This window comes from Nicotiana tabacum, chromosome 15, assembly GCF_000715075.1.
Source record: "Nicotiana tabacum cultivar K326 chromosome 15, ASM71507v2, whole genome shotgun sequence".
Taxonomy (NCBI): Eukaryota; Viridiplantae; Streptophyta; class Magnoliopsida; order Solanales; family Solanaceae; genus Nicotiana; species Nicotiana tabacum.
In genome coordinates, this window is record NC_134094.1 from 108,619,146 (window position 1) to 108,629,216 (window position 10,071).

Consider the following 10,071-nt stretch of genomic DNA (forward strand, 5'->3'; position numbering starts at 1 on the left):
TTTGACTGGGTGAAACTTCGGGTCCAGGCTTAGCTTGTGAGTGGTTATCTCCGGCGGGATCCCTATCATGTCAAGGTGGGACCAAGCGAAACAATCTTCGTTAGCTATAAGAAATTGAATGAGTTTTTCCCTGAGCACGGAGTTTAGACCTGTGCCCAGGTATACCTTTCGATCGGGCAAGCTTTCTCGCAATATGACTTGTTCCAGCTCCTCGACCGTCGATTTAGTGGCGTCGGAATCATCGGGGGCTATAAAAGATCTGGGAACCCCATATTCATCATCCTCGACTTCCTTTTGTTTGTCCGAACCAGCCGAAGATATAGATGCCGGTATCACCTCCTCGACCGCGAATATTTCCTTCGCAGCCGATTGTTCTTCGTAGACTGTTTTGACTGCGTCAGGTGTTGGGAATTTCAATGCCTGGTGCAGTGTCGAGGGCACTGCCCTTATGTTATGGATCCATGGCCTCCCGAATAAAGCATTATACCTCATGTCCCCTTCGATCACATAAAATTTAGTCTCCTGGATGGTCCCGGTGGTGTTTACGGGTAGCGTTATTTCTCCCTTAGTGGTCTCACATGCCATGTTGAATCTGTTCAGAACTCGAACTGCAGACACGATTTAGTCTTGTAGGCCGAGCTGCTCCATGACCCTTGATCGAATGATGTTGGCTGAGCTACATGGATCAATTAATACACGTTTAACCCGAATTTTATTTACGAGTACAAATATTACTAGTTATTGTGGGGTTGTATGATCCCTTCAGCATCCTCGTCATCGAAAGATAAAGTTGCCTTGGGTATGTAGTCTCGAGTTCGTTTCTCCCTAGTGATGGATACTTTGGTGCGTTTCAACATCGGCCCCTGTGGGATATCAACCCCTCCGATGATCGTGTTAATGACGTGTTGAGGTTCTTCTTGTTCTTCCTGTTTGTTAGAATCCATGTTCCTGAAATGATTCTTGGCTCGGTCGCTCAAGAACTCCCGAAGGTGCCCATTGTTGAATAGACGGGCCACTTCTTCTTTCAACTGTCGACAATCTTCCGTTCTGTGACCGTGAGTGCATTGATATTTGCACATCTGGTTAGGATCCCTTTGGGTTGGATCGTACTGTAGAGGTCGAGACCATTTGGTATCTTTGATGTGCCCGATAGCTGATACAATGGCGGCGGCATCGACATTGAAGTTATATTCCGATAGCCTCGGTGCGTCTTTGGACCTGTCGAAGCCATTTTTGGTCATAAGTCCCCGGCTACTTTGACCTCGATCATTTATCCTTTCGTTTCTCATAGAGTTTCGCCCGGACCCTCTGCTTCTATGATCTCAATTATACGGTTGATACCGATCCCTGTTTGGCCTCATTCGCGATTGATATCTCTCTTGACTCTGTCTAGGGTTCTGACGGGATAAACAGACCCCGAATGGGCCCCGAGTTGATCATCTTCGACTCTGATTTTCGATTGATACAGGTTATGCACGTTGGCCCATGTAAGAGCCGGGTATTCTATTTAGTTCTGCTTTAGCTGCTGTGAAGCCACCGAGCTTCGAATATTAAGTCCCTGAGTGAAAGCTTGAACAACCCAATCATCAGCGACTGGCGGCAGATTCATTCATTCCATTTGAAACTGGGACACAAACTCTCTGAGCATCTCGTTATACTTCTGTTTGTCTTTGAAAAGGTCTGATTTCCTAGTCTCGACCTTGATGGCACCTGCGTGTGCTTTTACGAAAAAATCTACAAGCATAGCAAATGAGTCAATAGAATTAGGAGGTAAATTGTGATACCATATCATAGCTCCCTTCGACAGGATCTCCCTAATTTTTTTCAACAGAACAGACTCGATCTCATCGTCCTCCAGGTCGTTCCCTTTGATAGCACATGTATAAGAGGTTACATGCTCATTTGGGTCGGTCGTTCCGTTATACTTGGGTATTTCGGGCATACGGAACTTCTTGGGGATCGGCTTCGGAGCCGCGCTCGATAGAAAAGGTTTTTGCATGAACTTCCTGGAATCCAGGCCCATTCAATACCGGAGGTGCTCCTGGGATTTGGTCTACCCTGGAATTGTAGGTTTCCACCTTTTTGTCGTTATCCTCGATCTTCTTCTCCGCTGATTCTATCCGTTTTGTCAGCTCCTCGAGCATTTTTATGATCTCGGGGTTAGCCCCCGATTCGTGTTTGTTCGACCTTTCTATGACTAGTTCATCCCAGTGGGTGACTTCCAGGGGAGGATCGGGCTCAACCCTGCTCGGTGGACGGCTTTGGTTCTGAAACTAAGCTATCGCCGCCTGTTGAGCCTGCAATATTTCGAAGATCACTCGTAGACTGATCCCGTCTCCTTCAACGTTTTGCGTGTTTCGAGTTGCCGATCGGGCTCCACCATGAATGCTATTTTCGGGGTCGGTAGGCAAGTTTGCATCGATAGCCAGATGCGAATTAGCGTCAATCGGATCTGCGATCGGAATTCCAGCGGGATCAGCAGGTGGTATTTCGTCACTAGGCGCTATGTTGTTGTTTTCACCTTGGTGACCGGACTCGTTGTCAACATGCAAAGGTGTTGATTGAGAGTTTGACATTTTTGTATTTTAGCCTGAAATCAAAGACACTTCAAAGAGCAAGTGTAAAGCAGTTTGTGTTATGGAGATTTGTATCAAATGACCACTATTATCCTCAGCCCCATGGTGGGCGCCAAACTGTTTACCCTCAAGATCGGATAACAATTGAATTTATACGCGGTTTAAAGGATACGTGATCTAACTTGATGCAAAATGAGAAATCAGATTAATATTGAAATAAGCAATGAAAAATAAATACAAACCACACAAGTTGAACAATCTTAGCATTGAAGATTAGTCATGCTCGAGTCAGAAATGCTTCTATCGATGCCGGAACAGAGTAACAAGATAATGAGAACTAGAAATAATAATATATTGCTTTGGGATGCGTGTTACAATATGTTGAATGAATTATCAAACCCCCTTTATATAGTAGAGCAGTCCTATTCTAGGTACATTTGTATAAAAGGTAAAAATCTCTTGATTTGCTGATTACCGGTTCCCTGCTGATACGTGGCGAGATTCTCGCCGTAATATCCGTCAGATCGCGGATATTTCGGTCTTCTGTTAGTTATCCTCGAGCTCGTTCAAGGCTAAGGTCGACACCGTAAAATTATGTATTTTGCCTTTACTTTAAGTTATTTGCATTCATAGTATAAATTTGTATGCACTATCAATATAATTTAAACACGTGTTACTAGTCTTTCGGGTTTTCATTAATGCTTATTGTAAAAAGTTACATGTAATAAACGTTTAAATCAACACATAAATGTGTAAATATTTCTACAACATCATGCATCGAACTTAACTAAATTCTACTTATTATAGACAATTACTTTTAATTAGATTATACGTAACATGTAGTATTTGTGAAAAAGTTTACACTGTTAGTTATAAATTATAAGATAAATCCTTTATTTAAAGAACATGTAATCTACCTTGTGCAGACGTGTTTAACAACTTTAAGGGAGAGAAAGGATGTTTTCTAGAGAAATTAAGGCAAGATTTAAAGGGATTGATTCCTTGCTAATGTACAAGGCATGATATACTCCGTGAGTTGCCCAAATTCTTCGCCTTCTAGATGACCTCGGGAATATTCAGTTCAATTTCAAAAGATTATTTTTTCTTTTTACCTACCATACCCCTAATGGATCAACAGTAGTTCTTCACTTACCTCCACTGTAACTTGAGCCTTGGACCTACTGATTACCTACACTGATTATCAAGTTCAGTTGCATACGATCTATTGTCAAAATTGGCTTGTAAGTGAAGTCTAGAATTATAGTATTAGTTTTGAAACTTTACTTACTGTGTTGATACTTAATTTATATTAATTTTTAACTGGTGTTGGCCTGTTGTATATGTATATATTATTTCTAGAAAAATATTACTTGCACACCCATATGTAAGGAAATCTTTTTGCCATGCGGTGTCATGTGGCACCCTTTCAAAAGGGTGTCTTTATCACTGATGATTAAGTGGAGGCATGTCACCGAGCCAGTGAAAGGTTAACCATCCAATAATGTTCTCCAATGTTTCTTCTACTTCCTAGTTTTAATTGTACTATAGGACGAGCATCAAGAAGGGAGTGATGGATATATCGTATGTAGAGTACTTGATGAAAGAACAACATGGCTTAACTACTGAAGATGCAAAGGCAACATGTTATGGACATGGTTTCAGACATATGGAAAGATCTCAACAAACAGTGCCTCCCACCAACTCCAATTCCATTCTCCTTTTAAAAGACATGTCTCAACGTGGCCAGAATGATTCCTATGATGTACACTTATGATGAGAATTATTGCCTTCCTGTTCTCGAAGATCATATCAAGTCAATATTTTGTAACAAACATGTGAAAACTCACGATTATGCACATAATCATGAGTTCTATGACTCCATGAAAAATCTTATCCATAATTCGAGGATAAACAGATGGTCAGGCGCTAGGGTTTCTTTTACCTTAAGTATAGCACGAAATTAAGATAATGCATTTGGTTTTTACTTAAGTTAGTTTTACTCAAATCCATAATGCTTAGGGATATGCCTTATCCATTCTAGTTTGATGTGTAGAGGTATTATCCCCTTCCACTTTGTCTATTTCCCTTTTGCCTATAATTTTCGGCAACCTTATTGGTGATTGTTTAAAAATAAAGTTGAATGCTAAAGTTTTGAATGTATTAAGTCAATAGACTTCTCATATATGTTGATGATGAAAGTGTGAATTGATAGAAATCCTCAGAAATTCAAATCTTCTTTCATGGCTAAAAGGTATTATTATTGTTGCATTGAAGTTAATAATGTCTTAGATCTACAATGAGATTTGAGTTTATATTGCTGAAAGTTTTATGGCCAACCCGTCAACCTACCATGGTTGACCTATCGTACAGGGTGCATTGTTTTTTAATCAGTCCTATTGTACTGGGTGTATTACAATCTTCTTTATTTTTGACAATTGAAAATCTTCAGAGAGTCAGTTGGTGCACCATTTAAATTTCGATAACTAATTAGCATCCCCCTTTGCTATTTTTGCCGTGGCAAAGTTTGAACTTGCGACGTGCGCCTAAACACAAACATCATATGTTGTGTTCTTGCTACTGAACCAAAACCGGGGAGCCTGGGTTTTCTTACAATCTTTTGCCTCTAAAATAGGTGCCTATGGTACTAACCAACTAATTTTCTTTTCTTTAGTTATAATGCTACTACTAGGAGTGCTAACATTATCAGCTGATCTGGAGGTTTTCATGTCAATGATATACCTCATGCCCAGGATAAGATTCTTTAAATAGCAAAATTAATTAAGACTAGTAAATCCGTTTTGATATATTTTGACAGTTAAATACCAATGGACCTCAATTGCTATAAGCAAAATTTTTATACATTCAATTGAAGCATTCCTCAGAACTTATACTCTTAAATCATGAGGGCTATTCATAAACACATTAATAAATCCTAAAAACATAGTTCAGCAAGAACAGTAGTACACATAAAAGCGCATAACTATTGAAGCAAAGGAAACAAAAGCTTATACCGGAATCGCTTATATGATTTGGCCAAGTTCACCAGCTCCTTTGCGGCTTCAAGCTTCAAATGCTGCACAAAAATGTGCAGCAAGTGTAGTATGAGTACGTATATCAACGTGTACCTAGTAAGTATCCCGCCTAACCTCAAAGAAGTAGTGATGAGGGGTCGACTCCGACACTTACTAAGGGCTAACAATAAAATATCGATATTATAATTAAGGGTGGATTGTATAGAACGGCTGTAAACTCAATAACATGAAATAAGTAAACAATTCTTTTGTTAATAGGAACCTTCCAAATTTATTTTCGTCATTTAACATTTTTGTATCTCCGGCCAATGAAAGAAATATCAATTATTATCAATTCCAAAGATATATCATGCGCAAATCATGCTGAGGTCGTACGGCCCGATCCAACATAAATATTTAAACTGTGCACTACCGAGGGTCGAACGGCGCAAACCATAGATGCATCTATCTGCTACCGAGGCATTCAGCCCACTCCACAAAAGAGAAAACACATTAAACAATCAATTCAAGATTTATTAAGGGGCAAATATTCCAAGAATTTCAAATTCTCATTTAACGGTCAAGTAAATGAAGTTTAACCTTTTTACAATTCCTTTATCGAGTTTCTAAATATTTTAAATAATTAAATTAACAAGTAGGGTACAAACATCGCAAGTACAACATGATATGAGTCCCAGACTACCCGGACATAAGCATAATAGTAGCTATGCATGGACTCTCGTCACCTTGTGCATACGTAGCACCCACAAATAGAAACACATAATGATTTGATTCACCTATGGGGTTAGTTCCCTCTTACAAGGTTAAAAAGGAGACTTACTTCCCTCTGAAATTCCATAACCGGCTCCAAAGACTTTCCAACAACTAAAACCAATGCCCATCGCTCCAAAACTAGTCAATAAAGGTGCAAATCCATAAATATATACTCTAATACTCATTATTATTCAATTTTCAACAATTTTCAACTCCGCTCGAAAAGTCGATAAAATCGCCATCGGGCCCACGTGCCCGGATTCTGAAATTTTTCAAAGATAAACATTACCCATGGCATCACAAACTCAAATATATAATTTACTCTCAAATTCATGCCCAAATTCGTGGTCAAAATCCAAAAATATAAATTTCTAGGTTTTCTACAAAATCCCAAATTTTCACTAATTTTCCATGAATTTCCATGTTAATATCTATATATAATCCAAGTATTTAACTTGCAATAGGTGAGAATCACTTATCTTGATATAGATGATGAACATCTCCTCTTCAAAAGCTCAAAACATCGCCCAACCAAGAGAGAAATGAGTGAAATGGGCTAAATCCCGCTTTAAAAAAATTCTACCCAGCACAGTCGCCCCTTCTTCGCGTTCGCGACCAAAGCCTCGCGTTCGTGATGCCTTCAGGCCCTACTGCTTCACGTTTGCGGTTGAAGCTTCGCATTCACGGTTGAAGCTTCGCGTTCGCGAAGGCTAAATGACTCCAGGCCCCCGCTCCCTCTCTTTTCTTCGCGTTCGCGTAGCCTTGGCCGCGTTCGCGAAGGCCTTCCCAGCTACTGCCTCGCGTTCCCGTCCACTGCCTCACGTTCGCGAAGGCCAAATCCCAGCAGCCTCAAAGTTCCTCTTCGCGAACGCGGGACTCCCTTCGCGCTCGCGAAGAAGGAAACCAGATACCAGCAACAGCAGTTCCAAAATAGCTCAAATTGATCCGAAACCACTCCGAAACACATCTTAGGTCCCCGAGACCCCGTCCAATCACACCAGCCAATCCCTAACACAGACCTGCTCGAGGCCTCAAATCACATTAAACATCACCAAAATCATGAATCACACCCCAATTCAAGCTTAATGAACTTTAGGACTTCAAACTTCTACATTCGATGCCGAAATATATCAAATCACATCCGATTGACCTCAAATTTTGCACACAAGTCATAATTGACATTACGGACCTACTCCAACTTTCAGAATCAGAATCCGACCCCGATATTAAAAAGTTCACTCCCGGTCAAACTTTTCAAAAACCTTCAAATTTCCATTTTTCGCCAAATGACCCGAAACGACCTACGGACCTTCAAATCCACTTCCGGACGCACCCCTAAGTCTAGAATCACCATACAGAGCTATTCTCAGACTCGGAATCCCAATCGGACATCGATAACATTGAAATGCACTTCAACTCAAATTTATGAAATCCTTCCAAAATACCAACTTTTCACAATAGGCGCCGAAACGCTCCCGTCCATCCAAAACCCGATCCGGACATACGCCCAAGTCCAAAATCATCATACGAACCTGTTGGAACCTTCAAATCCCGATTCCGAGGTCGTTTACTCAAAATCACACCTTAGTAAATTTTTTAAACCTAAAACTTCCGAAATTAGAATTTTCTTTCTAAATCAACTCCGAATTTCCCGAAATTCAATTTCGACCACACGTACAAGTCATAATACCTTAAGTGAAACTACTCAAGGCCTCAAACCGCCGAACGGCATGCTAAAGCTCAAAACGACCGGTCGGATCGTTACACTACAAAACATAGAGAACATAGGTAAATAAGTTTCTAATATAGTATAACTAGGTAAAAATCCCAATTATATGGGTATGTTGTTATACCATGCAACCAATCATTTAGACCATATTCTGGACCGGGCTTCATATAGAGCAAGCCCAGTTTCCTAAATGGTTTAAACCTCAACTACGAAATTCTAATCTAACGACATTTCATATGTCTTCTTCTTCCCTTTATCGCCGGTTTTCCGGCATCTTTGCCGAGAATCAAAAAATAACCGTCAAGCTTAAAACTGACAAGCCCAAAACAACCTCCTTAAAATCCACCAATCTCACACCTAAACTTACCGAAAAACAAGAACTCCAAACTATAATTAACAACTTCAAAAAATCATTGGAATCCCCTCAATTCCGACGCCACTACTCCAACTATCAAACCGCCATTCGCCGCCTTGACAATAATTCTTCCGCTATCGAAGACATCAACCAGGTCATCAACTACCCTCTGCATTGTTGCATTATGAACTGTAACTTTTGAGTCCATAGATTTCTTACACAAGTCAAGTGCAAAATCAAGATCATCCTTGTCACAAGCAAAATGAATGAGCATCCCAAATGTTGCATTATCCGGATAATGCTCATTTTCCGCCATTTTGTCATACCATCTTTTCGCCTCCTCCAAGTTCCTATCATCCACAAACATTTTGATTATCGTATTATAACTCAAAGCATTGGGGATGATGTCTTTCTTCCCCATCTCCTCAAACAACTCAATCGCCTCGTTAACCTGGTTATTCGCAACTAAACCTCGTAATCTAATATTGTAACTCTACAGGTCAGCAATAATGTTTTTCTTTTGCATCAATACCCACAAATCCTCTGCTTCAGAAAACTTTTTACATTCATGATAAGCTTTCAAAAGCGTATTGAAAGTCACTTTATCAGGTTTAATCCCCTGATTTTCCATCTCATCCATTACACTGACAGCAGAATCCAAAGAACCAGATTTACATAATGCCTTAATCAAAGTATTATAGGACACTACATCACGCTCAATCGATAACTCCTCAGATAATTCCTGAAACAACTCTCTCATAGTATCGTACTTTTCTGCCCTTACGCAGGCTTCTAGAAGGGCATTGAAAGCATAAACAGTTCGCTGACATTTTAAGTTTGGCATTTCATCGAACAATTTACGGGCATGTTTATACATTTTTGCTGTACCGCATAAGAGTATGAGGCGGGAGACAAATAACTCATTGCTAATTTTCGGGTATTATTTTTGGTGCTCAGAACTCTGTATTGCATTTGCGATGAAAGCCAACTCTGTCAAGGGTCGCATTTGCGATGCTTTGTTCGCATTTGCGAACCCCCCCTGTTGCAAATGTGACAATTGCGACTGGAGCCAAGGGCTTTTATTCCGAGATTTAGCTCATTTCCCACTTGGGCTTAGGCGATTTTTGAGAGCATTTTGTGAGGGGGTTCCATCATCATCAAGAGGTAAGTGATTTCTTCTAGTTGTGAGTTAAATACAAGGTTTATACATGGATTAAGACATGAAAATTTATAGACATTTGAGATTTTGAAGAAAAACCTAGAAATTGGTATTTTTGGATTTTGACCACGAGTTTGGGCATAGAATTGAGAATAAATTATATATTAGAGTTCGTAATGCCATGGGTAGTGTTTATCTTAGAAAAGTTTTCGAATCCGAACATGTGGGCCCGAGGGTTGCTTTATCGATTTTTCGAGAGGAGTTGGAAATTGTTATAAATTAATTAATTATGAGTATTAGAGTATATTTTGATTGGGTTGCATCTTATTTGACTAGTGTTGGATCGGCGGTCATCGGTTCTAGGTGTTAGAGCGATGTTGGAGTCGGTTATGTAACTTCGGAGCGAGGTAAGTCTCCTGTCTAACTCTGTGAGGGAGAAATTACCCCTAAGTGATATGTTTGATGTG

The 10,071-nt window shown here is 40.0% G+C and overlaps 1 pseudogene; it reads right to left on the bottom strand.

Annotated features, from left to right (window-relative positions):
• Positions 1 to 5,556: 5,556 nt before the first annotated feature.
• On the bottom strand, positions 5,557 to 9,451 carry LOC142169789 (uncharacterized; annotated as a pseudogene).
• Positions 9,452 to 10,071: the final 620 nt, after the last annotated feature.